Source organism: Tamandua tetradactyla, chromosome 10 (assembly GCF_023851605.1).
Source record: "Tamandua tetradactyla isolate mTamTet1 chromosome 10, mTamTet1.pri, whole genome shotgun sequence".
In the NCBI taxonomy this organism is placed as follows: Eukaryota; Metazoa; Chordata; class Mammalia; order Pilosa; family Myrmecophagidae; genus Tamandua; species Tamandua tetradactyla.
In genome coordinates this window covers 61,444,441-61,465,978 of record NC_135336.1, presented here as the reverse complement: position 1 = coordinate 61,465,978, position 21,538 = coordinate 61,444,441, and positions in this window count along the sequence as shown.

Here is a 21,538-nt window from a genome sequence, read left to right as displayed (position 1 = left end):
GGGTATTGCTACATCGATGTTCAATGATTCATAGTGTTATCCAAAGTTACAAGTGATTATCGTGTTTACATCTTTTATTTAACATATATAGACATCTAAGAATAGCCCATTTCCCCAGACAGATATTAGGCAGAAAATTATGCTTGTAGTTTCAGTTTGCTATTAAATCAGCTTTAAAAATTCTCTCAGGATGTTTCATTCAGTCAACTGTCTTGGCCCTTGGCTCTGCTTATAGCAACTATCACCAGTACTGAGTTTTGATGATACTCATGTCATCAATATTGATTTTGTTAATGCTCTGTCATTTGTTTAAAAAAACATGCTGACTACTCAGCTCTAAGCACACACCACCCTCATGTGATTACTGGAATTTTCACATACAATACATTCTTGTTAAATTAAAACTCTTATTGGATGATATGCCATCATTTATTTAATTGAAAATATTTTTCTACTTTTATTTTTATTCTTGTAAATTTTTATAGTTTTAAAAAATGCATATTATACTCTGACTTACCTGTAACTCATTTAACAATCTATTTAGACATTTCCTCCTCAGACATGAAAAACAAGCTAAAAATGTCAACTTATGTTCAAATTAAAACAGAAACTCTCAATGCATCAAAGCTAGTGACATCAGTTAGGAAGAAAACAACATGATCAACTAATTTATATTTACAATGACAATTTACATTAGAATTCCCACTTATGGCAGCCTAACATTTCATGGTGAGTTTGCATGATAAACGCAAGATGTTTCTTTAGGTGACACCCTTATGGATATGACGGAATAAAATAAAAATATCAAAGAGAAACAAAGACATCTGTGTTCATAGATGCCTGGGAACTCTTAAGTCACTTTACTTGGACAAATGTTTCTGTGGTTTTTCTACTGCCTGCCAATATTCCATAGCTTTAAATTTAGAAAATGTCAAATGAGTGAAAGAAAGAATACATTGAGTTAAGAAGGAAAACTACAGCATTTTAAAAGAGAAAGTGTTGTACACTATTAAAATTCCTTAAAATAGAATTTCTCTTAAAGTTATGAAAATTTGGAAGGTAACAATATCCAAGCCAAAATCAAATGAACAGCTAGAGGCGTGTGAGATAATTTCTGATTCTAACTGCAATGTAATTCTAAAGCGACCTGGATTTAGGTCAGATTCCATAGGTTAAGGGCTCGTGACTGCCCTCACTTTGGATACCAGTCAAAAGTTTGGGACTCCCAACCTTCAACTGGCTAAAAATTCTAGGGTTCCAACCACACTCTCAGGTCCAATAATTAGCTAGAATGATTCACAGAATTCAAGAAAGTACTAAATTTATGATCATCACTTTATTATAGCAAAGAATAATACAAATCAGAAGCCAAAAGAAGAGCCATACAGGGAAAGATCCAGGAGTGTCTCAATATCAAACACAAGGCTTCCATGTCCTCTCCATGTGGAGCCAGAATGGTCACCCTCCTGGCACTCCATGTGTATTATCAATTATGGAAGCTCACATAAGCTTCAGTGTCCAGAGATTTTACTGGGATTTCATTGTGAAGGTATGATTGATTGCATCAATGCCCACAAAGTTAAATCTAATATCCATTCCTTCTCTCCTCCCTGAAGGTCAGGCTAATATGATGTGGTTCGAAGCCCAACCAATCAGTTGGTTGGCCTTTTTAGCACAACCAGTCTCTAAGACTATAAGTGTATATGCCACACCCTGAGTCGAGTTGTTAACATAAACTATCAGCTGTGGTCTTTGGCCCATCATGAATAACAAATGACACTTCCAGAAGGGGAAATTCCAAAGATTTAGAGGTCATTTACCCTCGGGAGTCAGGACAAAGGCCAAACCACTTTTGGAGGCCAAATACTTTACTGTACAGACTGGTGTTCTTTTTCCTACTTAAACATTGTTTTTCGTGTGCACGTGAGATACTGAATCACCCCTATTTAATTATGTCTGTCTTGATATTGGGGATACATTTCTGAAATAAATCTTTAAAACTTGTTTTTAAAAATATTACTTCAATCTAGGAAACGTTCAAAATTTGGGGAGGCCGATATTCACAACTGATTCTACAGTTGAGGGTGGTCTGTTTATTTCACTCATGGCTCTTCTAATTTTTCTCAATAGTTTGGTATTTGATTTTACAAAAGGAATAAAAGATTACAGAACCAAAAATTGTATTTAGAGATGCATTATTGACTTTACATTATTTGAAAATATAAGACAAGATATTAGTAAATTATTTCAGTTTTTAAAACTGAAACATATATCACTTTGAGGCATCATGAAAATAAAGAAGGAAGATTACTTTTATAATTGAAAAAGATTGCTCTGTATCCTGGTCCAAAATCATGGCAGAAGTTATCTTACTTTATATTTAATCTAACTATAATTTTAATAAAAATGAATTTGGGTTAGGATAAAAATACTTTATTCTGCTCAAAATTCAAAACTCTTTTTCCTAAGTCAGGAAACCCACAGATAAAAATGCTATTTTTGTTTGTTTGTTTTAAAAAAAACTGTATACTGTTCATCAGTTCTTCCTCTCTATACTTCCTTATTTTCTAGATATTTGCAAAGGAAAATAACATTAATTTCAGAGTGTGTAATATCATATATATTTATTACCATAAGCCATCATTTAAATATAAATAAAAATACTTAGCATGCAGTTTTTGAGAAATATTTTAATACTATGAATAGTATATCTATAGTCACTGTATATAGGTACCTCCACAGTTGATAAGTATCTCAAGGATGTGAATAGAGGCAGTGATTCTCTTGAAATTTTAATAAGTAGAATAAGTGTCAATATCAATTAATTTTGTAATTCAACCAAATATTTACTGCCCTCTTACTGTGTGTGTATGAGTTTCTGCTCTAGGATATGGGAATAATAAGAAAATGAATTAAAAGGGACAAATCTCAAATTCTTAGTGAGTGGAGTCTGAGAGGAAACAAAATAAAGAAACAATATATAGTATTGTGAAATTAGAATGTATATAACTTTATTAATCATCTTGATTTGATTAAAATTCCATTTTTACTCAGGAAACTACAAAGAAGAAGCAAAAAATGACTGAAGCAAGCTGATATACCAACCTTTGTAGGACTAATTAAGACCCCAGTCTCCATGTGATAGGAGGGACGAAAGTACACAAGTCATGATGACACCAGAAATTCTGCTTCTCTTCACCAGATAGGCTCATTCCTATACATTCTGCCTGGGCAGTTTTTGCAGATTTGTGGTACCCAAAGACACTCTGCCCCAAATGACTCAACATAGCTCACGTCACCTTTACATCCCCTGCACATTCCCCCCTACCCTTTCTTTGTTCTAAGCAGGTATATAAACTGTTTCACTGTCACTTTTCTTTGAACAACAATTTTCTTTTAGTTCTGCTCCCATCCATGTCACTTAGCTCAATAAACTTATTCTGCCTTTTAGTTCTCAGTGTCTGTTTTCAACTCAATATATTTTAAGGTCATAAATGCTATGAAAAAAGTAAGTTAGAAAAATTAGGAAGTTCAGGGAGTTACAAATTAATCATCTTAATATAAAATGCTTTCTTTTGCAAAGTTATAGGTTTTTGTTTTTTAGTGAATACTCTGGCTGCCTTTATTTATTTATTTATTTTTACTTTTAGTTTGGGCCCTTCACTTTATGTAAAAAAAGTGTTATTTCATTCCTATTATAGAATATCTATTTATGGCATAGAGAGTTAAACTTTTCAAAAAATCTCTGCAGTCCTCTTTTTATTACTTTAAATAAAGTCTTTACTTAAATTTATAATATGTCAAGTATGATGAAACGTGTCAAGAATCATTTCTAAAACAGTTTCAATGAACACAAAAAATGAGATGTTATAACGTTTCGTTTATTATAAATAGGTATTCCTTTTTATACCTGTTGGTATTTTTAGATAGAGGATCTTTTTGCTGTTAGTTATGCTGTTTTTTTTTTTTTTCCTAGTGTACAGGGAAAGCACCTGGATCAAGAGTTTGAAAACTAATTTCATTATGCAAAACACTATGTAGTATGTGTATGCATTGCATGCTGTTTGGATAGTAGGGCTTCCTCAAGAATATGATTTCATCATGCAATAAATGGGGAGGTTCAGAGAACATTATTTTGAAGGACAATTTTTGGTAGATTCATTATGATTGCTAATTTTTATGAATTGTTACTATTAAAAATGTTAACAGGGGAATTTAGCACAGAAAATGCATTTTCTTAATACAATGAAATTGAAAAAACAACTTTCATACTTATGTAGGAAACATATATAATAAAATGTTTTTATCTTTACTAAATCTTCTATGACTTAAAGTGTATTTTGATAGAATAGATGTACTGGGGGGGGATTTTTTTTTTTTTTTGAGACTAGGTCAATTTTATTAAATGCTGTGGTCCCTATACTGCCACCTTGAATTATAAAGCTACATTTCTCAGTAAATTCAGTTCTAAAGAAATATGGAGTTCTTTGGAAATATGCTCTTATAAATGACCCACACGCTGGAAATTTAGCCCCCACTAAGAAATGGCATCCATGATTGACTAACAATTTCACTGACAAGAAGAAAGCCAAAGGAGAAGGGGGCTTTTAAGCGAGATCAGTTTTTGAAAACCCGAATTCCACATTCTTTCTATTATTTATCTGGAATTCTACCTGGAGAAAATTGGAGCACACTGTTTCTTTTTTAAAATTCCTTGTTTAAACATTCCTGTCTGTGGCTTCTAATTTTCCCTTCAAATTGATCCTTTTAATTAAGAGTTCTCCTTTAAGCCAGGCACAATCCTGAGTTCCACATCATGTCAAGAATTTATTTAGGCCATACACACCCCTTGGAGCATCCCTATCTAGGAACCATGTCTGAATTTAGTCATTCATTAAAATTGATACCTATAGCATAACTCTTCATGACCGTCTTAAATCTTCCTAGTGAATTTAGTCAATTACCAGCTCTGTCTCTCTCTCTTGCTCTCTCCTCTCTCTCTCCAATGTAGTAGCCTTTAGCTGTATATCATAATTCACATTTATATTGAATTAATTAAAATTAAATAAAATTTTAAAATTAACTCCTCACTTGCACTAACCCCATTTCGAGACCTCAAGAACCTCATGTAGCCTGTGGTTACTGTATTGCACAGTGCAATTTCAGAAAAGATCCATCATTTCAGAAAGTTCTACTGAACAGTGCTAATCCACTGTATTCTTATTGATGAATAATGCAGCTAGTTTTCAAACTAAAAAACCTGCCTAAGTTCTCCACCGCTCCAAAAGTAACAAAGGTGAAACTAGAATTCGGATCTTTTGATAACAGGTAAGATGGTTTTGAATTAGAGTTCAACAGTCCCAGAAAACAGAACATTTATTATTGAAAACAGATTTTCCATTTCTTAATATACCTTTGCTGACACTGCTATATGGGAGAAAAGTTGCAGCCAGGTCATTATACGAATAAGATAATGATTAGGAGCTCCAGAAATTAGCTTTAATTATTACTAAAAATGTATGACTATAGCTAGATTCTTCATGTGACTAAAGTATTAAAGATACTAAAAATATTAGCATTGCTTAAAATCTCCTTCAAACTTAGTGATGAAATATAGTAGGCTGTGCAAGCAGGGTAGATTTAATTGTGTGTCCAGTGCCTGATTTATTCTGGTGAATCTTATGTCTAGACAAAAGGCAACTGGCATTGCTTGATCATTTATAAGGCATATTTTGTATGCATTTATATAGACATATACACTAATGAGAAAATGAACACTCCACAACTGGAAAGGATAAGTCACATTTATCTTTCCTCTTCCAACTTTCTGGTGGGTCAGGTTTGCAACTGGACTCCAAAGAGTTTTAAAATCTATACACCATGTTCTGGCTAAATCAGTGATTCATCATAAAGATACCATAGAGACATCTTATTATTGCTATGGAAAATAAAGACAGAATTTTAGAGAAGGACATTTTATAATTGGTCTAATTTACTATTTATTTGCTGGTTGGCCAGAAATTATTACGTATGGTTTATATTTTACATAATCCCCAAAGAAAATCAGTCATGATTTGTTAAAGTATGGATATCAGATGTAGAGGGTTAAAAATGAATATACCTACAAACAGACATGATCCATCTCATTTTTATGTGACTTATCCTTTCCATTTGGGGAGTGTTCATTTTCTCATTAACACGTATGTCAATATACACATATACAAATATGTGTATTGATAATGACATGTACTACAATAGTGGTACTTTTATCTGGCCTGAGCTCAGGGCTACATATCAATGCTGCTTTGGAAATGGACCCAAGGGAGACTATTTAGGATAGCTCAGCAGGACACCTGGGAATAAGCGATTTTGGCCTTTGTTTTTCCTAGAAATGATGGCCAGTGTAAAAGGGTAAACCAAGAATCTTGCTGCTTTTATGATTTATCCATTTAATGCCTATTGTCTCCTCTTGACTGACTAACATTCATATTTCTTTTGATTGACTTTCTCATTTCCTTTGTTTAGGTCATTATATATTTAAGAAAAAAATGGTCATACCACTCTAATTTTCTCTTCCTTTCCCGTTATGCATTAAATACCTAACAAATAGTCTAAAACTTTATGTCACACTGAAGTAACAGTGAGTTTCACAGTGAATCCTCATTAGAAATCATTTGTTTAACATTTAACACTTAATTCTTGAGGCCTCTTCAAATAGTGGTTCTTGACAAGTGTGCAAATTCATATCACCTGAGGGTTTTAGAAAATGATATACTAGAGCCAGTTACTACCCTCAAACAATGGAAACATCCTTCCGCCAGGTATGACACCATTTTGTTTTCTTTTGTTTTGTTTTGTATGCTGTATAGCAGGGGTCACATTTCATTCCTTTTCCATGTAAGTATCTCATTATTGCGGGACCTTTTGCTGAATTTGTGTCTGACTTTTTGTTTGTTTGCTTGTTTTTGTTTTTTGGGAAGTGCATGGGCTGAAAATCAAACCCAGATCTCCTGCATGGCAAGCAAGAATTATACCATTGAACTACCCTTGCACGCCTTGACACTGTTTTTGTATTTGCCAATTTCCCCCATTTTTTCATATACCCTGTAACATCGCATTTCACATAATTTGGCTATCACACGAAAAAACTGCACTTCTTGCAAAACTATTATGTGAACATCGATACTCTTGTTTGTATTATATAACCCCAACCCTAATAAATAACATGAGAAATAATCATAGCAAAGCTTCTTTTATTATGAGGAGGTATATGGGGGAATATTTTTTTATTCCTTCCAAATATTTCTTTCAAGATGTGATAACAACCATGAAGCTTAGTCTGACATGAGTTAGAAAGGAAAGAGAAAATATACCAGTGTAGTTTAACCATTGGGAGTATATTTACATTGGATTCAATTACTCTTTTCTCGAAGAAAGTGTTTATTAAATGGAGAGCAGATTTATTCAGGACCTAGCTCAATTAAGACTGTTAGTTAGACTTATGGTCTTATAGGTATAGTTGACTTTTCTCATGACCCTTAGTATACCTTCAAGCCCAAGGAGGAAGTTAGTCAGAAATGGCATTAAAGGAAGTGAGAAACAACAATAATGTACTATATAACATATGCTTTGATAAATTCAAATTAATATTGTAAACAAAGTGATAATAGCTTTACTAAATTGTTCATCTCTACCCTTGCCCCTACCATACGCTTTCCTCTTGCATTACATTCTCCTAGCAACCAATATAAGGCATTCAATATGGTGTGTTATACATTTGGATAAATGAGTGGATGTATAAATGCAAATAAATTGAAGATATGTTTTCATTAGTACTGTAATGGCATGTTCAATTCTTGAATGTTTTGGATATTTTAAAACAATTATCACGAACAATTACTGGATTTTTAATGTCTTCATATTTTTATCTGTTATTTAAAAATCGTAGGTTTCTCATTCTAAATACTTTAATAATTAAGCTGTGACTAACTGTGACATTCACCTTGACATTATCTTTCATGGCATGTAATTTGGAGCAAAGGAACATTTTTCTTCCTAAATCCTAGTATTTATATGATCATAAATTGAGGTAATTCTCAGTAGTTGGAAGCTTACTTTTGAAAGTAACTATTGTCTATTTCAGTTAACTGATTCAGAAAAGCAAAAATAAGATGCACCTTTTGTGAGGAAATGATGTTATTAATGCAAAAGTATAACACAGCAACCTATAGACAAGTTCTTCAAGTTTACTCAGTGTTTTTATAATATCCAATTTATAAAATAAAATAAAAAATTTAAGGAAAACATTAAAATGCAAGGGTAAATTAACACAGCTCAATTTACATTTCCCTTCCATTTTTTATTTTCTAATAAATTTGGGTGTTCTGCTGACGTACTGTGGAATTGCTATCTCTCAATCTATGTTGAACATTATAGCATTTTTTCTCTTCACTTGACTCTCTAGGCTACAAATGAAAGTTTCCTGAAATATACAACTTAATGATTGTTCAATTTTTATAGGGTTAGCAAATTCCATGGTTTTCTGGGTCATCTGGATTTTCCATTATTTTTTTTAACTTTTCCCCAAAGTTACCCTGAGGTATCTGTGGGAAAATAAGATTACCATATCTGTCTTCTCATCTCTAGACTTGCACAAATGGTTCTTCAATGAGAGCACCTCCTGTGGCCTTTGTTCTTATTACTCTGATTTTGATTATCCAAGGAAAGCAATTTGAGCCACGAGGTGAAGGAATGGACAGACTTTTTGCGTGGAACCCATTATATACCTGAAAGCTAAAATGATCCATTTTTCACACCTTCAGTCTCCTGATGTTTAAAACTTTCCTTCTGTCACAACATAGAGATATTAGTTGCCTAGATCTTTCCTTATTGCCTTGGTTATGATTATTGGTTGAATACAAAACAACTTTTCTCGGTACTGCTTAGGAAAGCTATTTGATATATTTCTCATAACCAAAATATAATTTGAACACAATTCATTTCAAATTTCTAAATACCATTTCTTCCTAGTTTTAATGCAACCATAGAGTTGGAAAAACTCTGATTGTGTCACAAAGATGAATTGCTTAAATGCAAGAAATTTTGCAAATATAGAACCAATGAAATGTTCAACCAATCTCTTTAGCAGAGCTTCCAAAATTTTTAATTAATGCCAGTCCTTAGCAACATATAAATTTATTCAATCTAATATTGATGAAGTTAGATACAACATAGTGATTTATTGTACAGTACTTACAAAAAGTTTCAAGGTAAGGAAATTAAGTGTCCCTGTATAAAATAATTGGTCATATAGAGTAGGTGGATGAGCTAACTCATTTTAGTACTGATATCACAAAGTGTTTTAAACTAATTGTGGACTCTTGAAATCTATTGTTTTCACAAGACTTTTATTTTATCTTCTCACTCCCCTCAAATTACGAACAAAAAGTTGAGATTGTTGGAAAATTTTCTTGTAATTTGTCTGTCAATTGATATGAACTCTGGAAGGTAGTTATTAATACATAATTATTTATCAGGGTTTTTTATTAGCACTAGGAAGAATTTAATTTTTATATATTAAAATAAATTTTGTGCCCTTAAATTACAACAAAGAGGGTGGTAAAATGGTGGCTCAATGGCAGAATTCTTGCCTGCCATACCCCAGACCCAGGTTCGATTCCCGGAGCCTACCCATGAAAAAAAAAAAAACTACAACAAAGAGTAACTAATGAATTCAATGAACATTTTGAGAAATGTAGAAAATGCTCTTGATTTAGAAATTTTTGAGCTTTACGGAAGGAAGATTAGCTAGATATAATATAGATAATATAAATGTAGATATAGATAGGTGATAGATATAAATAATGTAATGCAATAAGAGAGTAGTTTCAGATTTTATTAAAAATATTGCACTCTGCTCCACAATAATTTTTTAATCAATATTATACCACTTAAGTTGGTAATAAATATCATGTATTTATATGCTACTTTCTAGTTTTGAAATATTTGTAATGTTTATTTTCAAATTGTTCTCATAATATTCCCATTAGATGGGATCAGCAAATGTTTTCATATCCATTTTATACCTATGAGGAAACAGAAGCCCAAATATTCCAAAACTTATTCAAGTTACAAAACTAGATAGTGATAGAACAACAATTGAGGTCAACTGCCTAAATCTGAGATGTGAACACTACCTAAGACATCAAGTACTTCTGTGCAGCCCCACAGAAAAATGATCTGTTAACCTGTCCAGAGATAAAAGGGATCCCTTGCCAAAAACTTTTCAGTATGGTACCTTCTCAAAGATTCACAATATACAACAACATAGTAAATTTATACAAAAGGCCAGCTTTTATTATTAAGTGACTACTACATACTCGATTCCATGCTATACAACTTAAATAAGTTACTATGAATAGTGTCAATATCAGAGAATAGAAATATTCTCTGAAATTTTGCCTAAGTATACCACATTGTATTATACTGTAATGCCCTCCATGAAAAAATGATAATTACTTTTAAATGATTTAACAAAAGGGTTCCTTTTGATCTACTATTTTGGAAATATGTTTCTGCTGAATTGATGTATTGTGCCTGAAGGAAATGTCCACAGACACTTTCATTCTATTGAATTATGCTAAATAATTTGGATATTGGTATCAACAGTGTGGCTGCTTAAAAATCTCAGGGCAGTGGAGACATACAGAATAATCAAATAAATTGGAATTACTGTTCAAACAGCTACTTTGAACATTGTTTGGAGATGATATAAACAAAAGCATATGTACAAGAAAAGAATACTTGAAATATGAATATATTATGTTTTGGAAACATCTATTGTGAGAATGCATTTCTGAAATCAGAATGCATATGTACAGGTATAGCCAAATTTTTTTAATCCTTATTTTACAAGCATTTGTTAAATGACCTAATTACAAATTGTGGTCAAAGTGTATTTGCACCTTGAGTGAAGAAATGTTGACCTCCAGTTTCTAAGTACTTGATATTTTATTACTTTTGCCTTGTAGTTTGGTTTGGTCTGTAATAGTGCCTGATCATTGACTATGAGAGTAAAATGCTTCTATCAATTCCTATGAGAACCTTTCACTTGGTTTGTAGAGTCCATCATAAGCCACACTGGAATTGCTTAATGAGAGCCAGTTTCTCAGGAGCATTGAGGAATATGAACGTTTTATAAATAGAGGTTTAATTAAGTGGCATCTGGGCAGGCAAGAGTTAATATGGGCTTTAGCAAACAGATCCTATTTACAAAATTACCCTCTGGAGGTAGTTTCCTTCCATAAATTTATTTCTACAAGTTATCTTTCAGGTGATTTTGCCTTATTTTATTTTCTGTTCATTTGTAAGATAATGAGATATGAATTAATCCATTACATAAATTGAGTTTTGAAACACTTATTAAGAATTGGGAACTTTTGACAATAATGGACATAAACAAGTGATATATATTAGCATTTGGTAATTAGACCCCTCTAATGAATTAAAAGGTTCAAGAATTAGTTATGCCTTAATTAAGGAGCTGCCATTTAGATAACTTTTATCAATAAATGCAAAATTTTCATTTATATCCGCACATTATAAGAAACTAAAGAGAAGTTTTCTGTTTTGTTTAATTTTCAAAAGATTGACCTGATGTAGAATGAAAAGGTATTTGCTGCATAAAACATCTTTAACATCAATTGCTAAGCAACCATTATATTAACTGTATATATTTGTCACAATTTTTGTCATTTCAGCAGAATTAATTACACTTGTTTGCATCAATATGTCTGTCACTTTTTTGTTGAATTAAAAAAATAAACAAAATTTAGTTAAACATAAAAGCTTCTAAAGATTTCTCTTCTTGAAGAAAATATGGTGGGCAGAATTCTAAATTCTAGTTAAATATAGCTAATAATTTTCCTCAAAAATATTAAGCTTATAGTAATAGTGTAAAATTTTAAAGTATATCTGACTATAAAGTGACAAAGTATGTTTCTGATTACAATTAACAGTTTAAAAAATTAAGCATTTGAACTATTGACAGATTTCACTTAATTTTAATAAAACTAAAAATGATTCTGGTTTCCATAACCTGGATGTAATTTCGAATAAAACAAACTGAACTCTTCCAGTACTTAAATATTGTTCATTATGTTTTTATAGCATAATTTAAAAATTTCTACGCTGAACAATTTAGAATCATTCTTAATATTACAATCTGATTCCTAATAAAAATTGTGTTATTAATTTTCACAATTTTGCCATAACAAATGACTCAGAGGGAAAATATTTTAATTAAAATATCTGTAGCCATGTGTTCTACATTCATTATTGGTAATATAAGTCTCTGGAAACAGGCACATTCATAAGTACAAACTTTTCTAGAATTTAAACCTACTATAATACATTTATTATAATAAAACAAAATTATGCTATTGTGTAATGAGGACTACATAGATTTGCTTTTCTATCGCTATAATGTAAACATAAATTTTGACATGTGAAAATACAATTATCATAAAGTATATTTTATAGTATATGTATAGTTTCAAAACCTTTTCAATGACAAAAATCTCATATAGTGTTCCTTGTGTTAAGAAATTGACATCTTCCATCATCCATTTATAAGTGAGTAAAGTGAATTTCAACAAATTTAAGTGAGAAAACTCGGGATAGGAGCTTACCAGAACTCTTTCTGCTAACAATTGTCTGCTATAAACAGAAAACATGACTGCGAATTCATTACTAATGAACATTTATAATGTCAAAATTTTGCTTAAGAATCATTTTTTCAAATCACTATAATAATTTTAATTTGCACGTACAGTTTTCAAAAACAAACAGATATCATTTAGAGATGATAATATTGAGTTAAGATGTCTGATTTCAAAGTGCTTGTTTTTGTTGGAACTGCCAGCATCCAGCAGTGTTAGCTAATTTGAAATATGTATTTCACCATCTAAAGAGTAATTGTCCTTGAGATTTATGCCAATTAAAAAAATCTCAATTAGAATTCAGAGTTGCCATTTAAAAACTAATGCATTTTATTGGGAAAAGGATTTCACTTATGGATACAAATATATTTGGGTAACAACTTTTAGTAGAAAGAGATAGCAAACAGCAACTGAAATGTTGAATTTTATATCATTCATGGGGAATGATATAAAAAACAATTTTCATGTCTAGTTAAAGTGCATTATAAGGAACTGACAGTAGTAAGGTAGAAGAATTAAGTAAATAAAAAGGAATGGCTGGTTATGGTAGTAAGGAGATGGTAGTGGAATATCTTCTAAACAAATTAGATATAATTTATTTCCTGATAATCTAGTAACAATTAGGTACTCATATATATATATGAATATATAATATATATATTTATACACACAGACACACACACACACACACACACACTAGCAATTACAAAGGAAACATAAAAATCTCTGGAAATACTTGTAAAATACATAAGGCCGGAAATATAACAGGATAATACATGTATGTGTATAAAACATTTCCTTGATTTTCTTTTGCAAACAGAAAAATTATAGTGGTTGCTTGCCTAAAATTCTTTTAGGTTTACAGAGGAAATTGTTTATTGCAAATGATTTTTTATTTTTTTGCTTGTTTTATTTTCTACTGACAATGTGGTTTCTTTAGCTGAATGTGAGTGTGTGTGTGTTTGTGTGTGTGCATGCGTGCTTGTGTGATCATAATTATGCTTATTTCTAGTTCATGTAATAAGAAGAACTTGGCTTTTCTCTATCCATTCCACCTAAATTACAGGAAATTGGAAATGTCTGGAAATTACGACAGTATGTTTAAATACTATATCAGTTGACTTTTAAAAAACAGTAGGCTGGAAGTGCAAGGGTAGTTCAATAGCAGAATTCTCACCAGCCACACCTGCCATGCGAGACACCTGGGTTCGATTCCGGCCCATGCACTTTCCAAACAAACAAGCAAACAAAAAAACTGAAAAACCAAAACAAACAAAAATTCAACAAATGGTGCTGCAATAAGGGGATACTCACATGGAAAAAGAATGAAATGTGACCCCCGCCATACAGCATATAAAAATTAAAAAAAAAAAAAAATACAATAGGCTAACTATGTCTTTCTTAAACTTCCAAGGCACTTTTTTGGGGGGTAAAGTACTTGTAAATTTAAAATGATGGTTCCAAAAGGACAAGAAATATACACTTCCTTTTTGAGAGATCAATATATTGTAGTGGATTTATTGATTTTTATAAAGTTAATAATTGGAGCCAATTCTTTAAACTTAAAAATGACCTTAAAATTATCTAAGATTAAAAAAATTACTGATTTTATTCCAAAAGACTGTAACTAACGTTGCTTTGAAATGTTTTTCCTCTTTTTCTCTGAGTTATTGGACTCAAATTATTTCAGATATGGTAGAAAGGAGAGAAAGATTTCATATATATATATGATAAGTATACATACCTTAGTCATTAAACTTATAGAAAATGTAGGCATTATCAAAGGGCATTTATGAAAGAATATTTTAAAATAAATTATCTTTAATTTATTAATAAAATAAGTCAGCTAATTTTCAACATGCGTTTTGATGACTCCCACAGAAGTACAATTTTATATTTAATTAGGTCAACACATCCTGTACCTTTTCTCTTTCTTCAGTACAAATTAATAGATGAACAAAAAAAGTTCAAACATACCAACTTTGTACATCTCATAATCATGTGTACTGTGTTTTCAGTTTGCTTTTCAGCATCATGAACTTACTGCCATTATAATAGCATTTTTAACATTTTTAATATTGAAAAAACTTCCCACAATTAGATCAAAATATAAATATCTTCTTCAAAACTCAACTGTGGATTATATTGGGATATCAAAACATAGAAGTACAAATAATTAATCTACCCAGGATATCATTGGAATAGTTTTGGTTCTGTTTTTCCTGAGGGTATGATACATCATTAAGAAATTAATTAAATCAATGAAGTAGATTTTCTTTTAATCTCTATGCTTAAATAAATTAGCAATAGGGAATTCTTCATTTCAAAAACTGAGGAAATTTAGTTATTTTTAAATCTAGCAATTATAAAGAAACTTTCATTTATGATAATGCATGCTTTTTACTCTCTTTGGGATGTTATTTTTGTTGTTATTGTCAAAAATATTAATTTCCAGTTCATGGTGGTTTAGAAGAATACATTTAAGGTAATAAAAACACACACACAAAAAACACAGATATAATACTTATTTTTTATTATCAAATTTAACAACTTGACATATTTTCAACAGATGTTCAGGTGATCTCTCTAGTTTTATAATGTAAATCTCAGTTTTCTGGGATTTGATTAGATATTTCAAATATTTATCCCATATCCTGATGTCATAGTATAAACCTTTGATAGTTAGATAATATATGAATATAAATGCTAATTCATCCAGCTTTCTGATTTTCTAATGCTTTTTACCAATATAGTTTGAAATGATTTAGTGTTCATAAGTTTAGGTAGGTATAATTTAAATGTACAAGTCATTTAAAAATAAAATAATTTTATTCATTGATTTTTGGGGTACTTTTGTTAAGGCTTGTCATATTTTTAGTCATGGAAGACTATTGGTATGGTTTCAGAAATTTCAAGAAAATTTGCCTGAATCTTGACTACCCGAGACAAAAGGTATAATATATAATATACAAATATTTAAATGTAATTATGCATATGCAAAATTTATATTATAGAACTATTTAAATTTTACAGAATTATTAGTCTAATTAATCCTGGAGTATACATCTTAACTTTGTTTTTTAAATCAGTGTACATTTATAGGATGTAGTAGCTTGGGTTACTGGTAATTCAAGAGATAGAGGCAGAATTCTTCAGTCAGTCATGTCACTGTTTTCAGCAGAACTTTCCTTTGTTTCATTCTGTCTGCAGCAGAAAATTGCAGCAACACACTTTCTCTGAGGTGTCATAGAATATAATTTTATGCTTTTACTTATCGTATTTTTCTACTGATAGTTTACAAAGACTAATTTCAAGAATGGGAAAGATGCTAATTTTGGAAATTGGATAAGGCAGTCAAAGAAGTGAGAATCTCCAAGTGAGACTTGATGTTTCTCTAGAGGTTTCCTTTAGGGTTTTTTTCTGTTTATGTTACTAGTGGATCGTTTACCCTTCATTTTCTAAGACCAACAGGGCATTCAGACTTAGCGTTTATTATCCATCAGTTTGGACAAAAACATCAAGTAATTTTACTTTCTAATGTCTAACTGCATTATTTTATTATGTAGAATATAATTTATAATTGGAGTTGATATATTTGTACTAATAATTCTAATCACTAGTGAATATTATTTGTGAAAAAATAATTATCACTATAAAATTATTATAGTCCTATAATGGTATTATATTCTTCACATTAATTCAACCATCCTGGAAGAAGCAGTACAACATGATTGAATATCTGGGTTCTAGAACCTTCTGTACCAATTCATAGAAGTGTCACTTTGGACAGGACATTCATGTTCCCTTGGCTTCAGTTGCTTTGTCTTAGAGAAAGAAAAAGCAAAGTTGTAAACTTTAACATCTACTGATTCTAAAGGTGGGCTAGATGACGTTTCTTTAACATCTATTTAAGAAGCTGAGGGGTAAGTTGAGAAATGATAGGAAATAGTAGGAAAAGTGGAAGTAACAGGGTAAACTCATTAGAAGCAGAGATACTTCTGCTGGCTGTCTAAGTATGCAATTTGTGTGATTGTCTGCATGAGTGGATGTGAGAAACAAGCACAGAACAAAGATTCGACCTGTTGCTAACCCTGTGAAAGAATATTGGTATTCCTATTGGTCTTTTAGAAAATTGAACCTCTTAAATATCCTGTAATTAATTAAAACATCTTTGGGAGGAGATAACGTATATGAGTTGCTATGTTTGTATATACAATTGAAAACACATCTATTTTCACTTGTGGGTTGAAGTAGAATACCGTAGGAATTCTCTTGAATTTTATCAGAAGACTGTATGTTTGTAATTAAAGCCATGTCCCCCAATATACTATTTTAGGCCAGATAATTCAATTTTTATAAGTAGGTTCAACAAAACCCTTCCATGTTTTGGCCTTTAGTTTTTCTTTATATTGATCGATAGTTATCTGATCATCATTATATTATATAGTTGGCAGGTATAAACTTATCTTAGAGTACTTATATATTACCAGCTATAGAATTTATTATTTTATTTATTTATATGGGCTTTTTAACTATGGCTTTTCTTTTTTGTTGAAGATTGCATTATATATATATATATATATTATTATATTGATAGGTTGTTTGTAAGACCTATAGGTTACCATGTAGTTACTCTGTAGTTACAGAGAAGTTTAAGGAAAGTAAGAATCAGTCATTTAAAAGTAGTCAATGAATGTAGAAATGTAGTTTGGGGTATGATGTATAATATTAGCTTTGTGCCTAATTTTATGAGTTTGGTTTGCAGCATAAATCTGAGACAATTTAGGGTCTCAATTTTCCTTCTGAGATTAGAGGTAATTATATTTACAATATATAAGTGTTTTTTTCAAGGATAAATGATCTTTTGAGAAGAGAGAAAACATCTTGCCCAAGGAGGTAGGGATTGAATATAGGAAGTACAAAGGTGGACGGGTTGATAACCGACAAGGGAAGAGATCAGTGGATGGAATGGTACAGAACAGATAACAGGTTAAGATTCACGCTGGAGTTCAAGACAAATGGATGACAAGGGCCAGGAACAGAAGGTCACATGTATGGAATTCTATTAACTGGGGTTATTGCTGAGATTTAGGAACCAGAAAGCCATCAGGTAAAAAATGTGGGCTCAGGTTCCAAAAAGTTTGGAGTTGTTACTAAACATCTCCCAACACCTCAGTTTTTTTTTCAGTCCTCTAAAATTATAATATATATATATATATATATATATATATATATATATATATATATATATATATATATATATATATTATGCAGTATTTTAAAGCCCATTGCCCTTATCCAGTGTAACTGGAACACATTAAATTTTGAGATGTAGAAACTAGGGAATTTATAGTTTGGACGGTTAATGCAAATTAGTACAAATTCAATTCTCCATTAGCTAACACTAATTTTTTTTTTCCCACCAAAAGGATCTAAGAATGAGTTAGAGATGTGCTTTCCTTAATCTGCGTTTTGTAAGCTAAGGGGAAATAGGGAAATGATGAGTAAAGTGGAGGTTACAGGGCAAATAGCTTGCATAACTCAAAGTTTAAGCATATAAATTGAAAACATAAGTTAGAATAGGGATTTAAAACACAGAGGTATACTCAAATACCTTTTTAGCACTGTCTATATAAATCCGCTCATATCTAATAACATGCCTAGAAAAGTTTCAAATTCTTTGCAAACATTGTCTCACTTATTTCTTCAGTGATCCTGAGGTAACATTATTATCCTGATATTATCCTGAGTTTGCAGATCAAGTTTTTGAGGCTTAAAGAGGTTAAGTAACTTTCTAAAATTCACACACCCAGTAAATGGAAAGTTATTTAATGGGTAAAATGTGAACTCATAACCAAACACTTTCTCTGGTTCATATGTCCTTTTAAAATTGCTGCCACTTCTCAGCTGCATGTCAAAATATCACAGCTTGCCTTTAACCTGACAGGATTCACAGTCTTACTTTTAATTAACCAATTATAGACTTAGGTTATCTAAATTAGCTGTTCTCACTCCTTAGGGGTGTGCAACCCAGAGACTTGTCATTGAGCTCTCCCGAGCACCCTGGTTTATGTAAAACCGACCTACACAAACCTATGATGTCTAATCTATTTCCTTCAGCCATGAATTCTTGCAAATAAGGTAAATTTGAGGTAGGGAGTTGATCCACAGATTACATAGCTTTCAGTCTGTCACTTTCTTCTGGCTTGTTCTGCAAAACCCTGGATTTCATATGACACAGAGCTAGTTATATTATTTAATTCTTTGAAAGAAATCAAGTGCTAATCCTTACCGAGCAGCAGTAGATTACAATTTAAAGCATAGACTTCGGAGTCAGAAAGCCTGGGTTTGAATCTGAGTTCTCTGAGTTCTGCCAACCACTAGCTGCATTACTAGGGCAATCTACATAAGGGGTTCGTGCCTCAGTTTAGTAATCTCTTCAATAGGAACAACAGCAATGTCTGCCTCATAGAATAGCATTCATGAGGATTACATATCTTTTTTTTTTTAACATGGGCAGCCACCGGGAAATGAACCCGGGTCCTCTGGCATGGCAGGCAAGCATTCTTGCCTGCTGAGCCACCGTGGCCAGCTCAGGATTAAATATCTTAATGCCCATGAAGGACTTAAAACAGGGTGTTGTACATAAGAACATTGTAAATATATGTTCACTTTTATTGCTGTTTGAGTAGTAATAGTGACAGTAGCGGTGTCAATGATGGTACTAGTAGAAAAAATAATTTCAGTAAACCTTTGATATGTTTGACAGAAATTTCTGATTTGTTTCTCAAAAGTAAACCCCATTACATATCACATTTAAAATACAACAATATGCTTTTGTGCACCATGACTTATCTAAGCAGGCGACTTCCAAACCCTTTTCATTCCAGTATATGCTCTAAAAATCTGCTTGAAAGGATATATTTCAATAAAAATAGTATAAACTTTCATCAGGTAAAACTTACAATTATCTGGACTCTCCCAGGCTTCATAGTCTCCTAAGTTCTGGGCAATTTAGCACATTTTCCCATCTCAGTAGAGCTACATCCACTGAACCTGTTGTCATCTGTTTCTGTTAGCAGATGTTAAGATTCCTTGCTGAGTTTACTAGTTGTTCTATTTACTGTGGCTTAATCCAACATCCCCGCTTGTTGCTCCAACTAGATGGTCTAACGTAAATCAGAAAGAGATTCTGCTCATTTTAGCCATTCAGGCTTCCACCCTCCCGAGATCCCATTTCAACCTTTGCTTCCAAGCAAAGAGGGAGGGGAGGTGGTGAAACACATGAGGTTTTCAAATCTTCTGACAGAAAAAGACCCACATCACTTCTACTCCTATTTCATTGATCAAAACAAATCACAAAGTCACACCTCACTTTAAAGGGAGCAAAAATTGCAATTTTCTTTTTGTGCCAGAGGAAGTATCTTTGCAAACAGCCCCATGTCCTTCATGCTGGTACAAGCCTATCTTTCTCTCTTATAGAGTAGTACTAGATGCAAAACTATTGGCCTTTCATATAACTATCTGATCTATTAATATATATCATGAACCAGTTAAAAATATATCAACTCATGATTTACATATGGAATTGTTTTCGCTGTTTACATTCAGATTGTGTTACTAAGTATGTTTTAGGTTCAGGGATTTGAGAATATAAGCGATGACTGGACATAATCCAAAAGATTCAGTGCTGGCAGAAAGCATCTTAGCACTGTGAATGCATGTGGAAAACCTTTTCCCTAGTCCCATTGCTTACAATATGTGCATAATTGCCATCGGTATATTTGGATTATTTCTATTGAAATAGTTTAAATGGTTATAGACTTACAGCTATTATGAAGAAGAAAATGAACTAATTATTTTCAATGAGTTAAAGTGAGGATAAATTGCATCAAATTTAGCTGATGATCTACCTTTCATCCCTGTAAAATGAAGAATCATAAGCTATGCACCTTTTAACTGAATCTCTTCATGGAAAATGAATAGGGCATGGCAGAGTCAATCTGTTAATTTCAGCTATATTAACCAGCCATGAGAATCCTGCACAGTCTCTGATTCAATATAAATAGGGACAATGAATGACCATAATGAACAGATTGTCCACTAGTTAGTGGGGTTTGCTGATGTGAAAGGCAAAGATCTTTTTTTGCTTTTTTCAAAAGAATTATTTTTCTAATTTATCTCATCCCATTTTATATTGTATTTAAAGTATATCATAAATTCTATTTGGAAACATATTTCAAATTTTCTTAGGGAGAGATTAAAGTGACAATTTCAAACAAAGAACCACTAGCTGATGATGAGCAAAACAAAAGTACAAAACATGCAAGTCTTGATAACTACTAAGCAATCGGTTTTACCGTTTATTATTATGAAAGTATCTTTAAGTAAGATTAAACAAAAGTAAGAATAGGTCCATGGTGACAACGCATATATTTTTGAGACATTTTTAAAATTATTTTTTCATATAATTTCCAAAAAGCATTGGTTGCATTAAATTTCTAATGGTATGCCATAAATGCTTGCATAAATGATAAGAATAATGCATTTAAAATAAATTGATTCCAAACCTATTATTTCTGTTTCAAGAAAGCTCTATGTTCAACTCAGGTGTAATGCATATGTTTCTCTATCTAAAAAAGAAAAGATTAAAAAGTTTTAAATATACCTTAATCATTTTGTAATTGTACACTATATCATTCAAATAATTCCCAGTATGTTTTATTATTTTAATCTCTGTGTAGTTTATATTTCTCTTCCTAAAAAGGAGAATTCTTTATTTTCACCCACCTCAAAAATAAATCTGACAAATTCTCTTG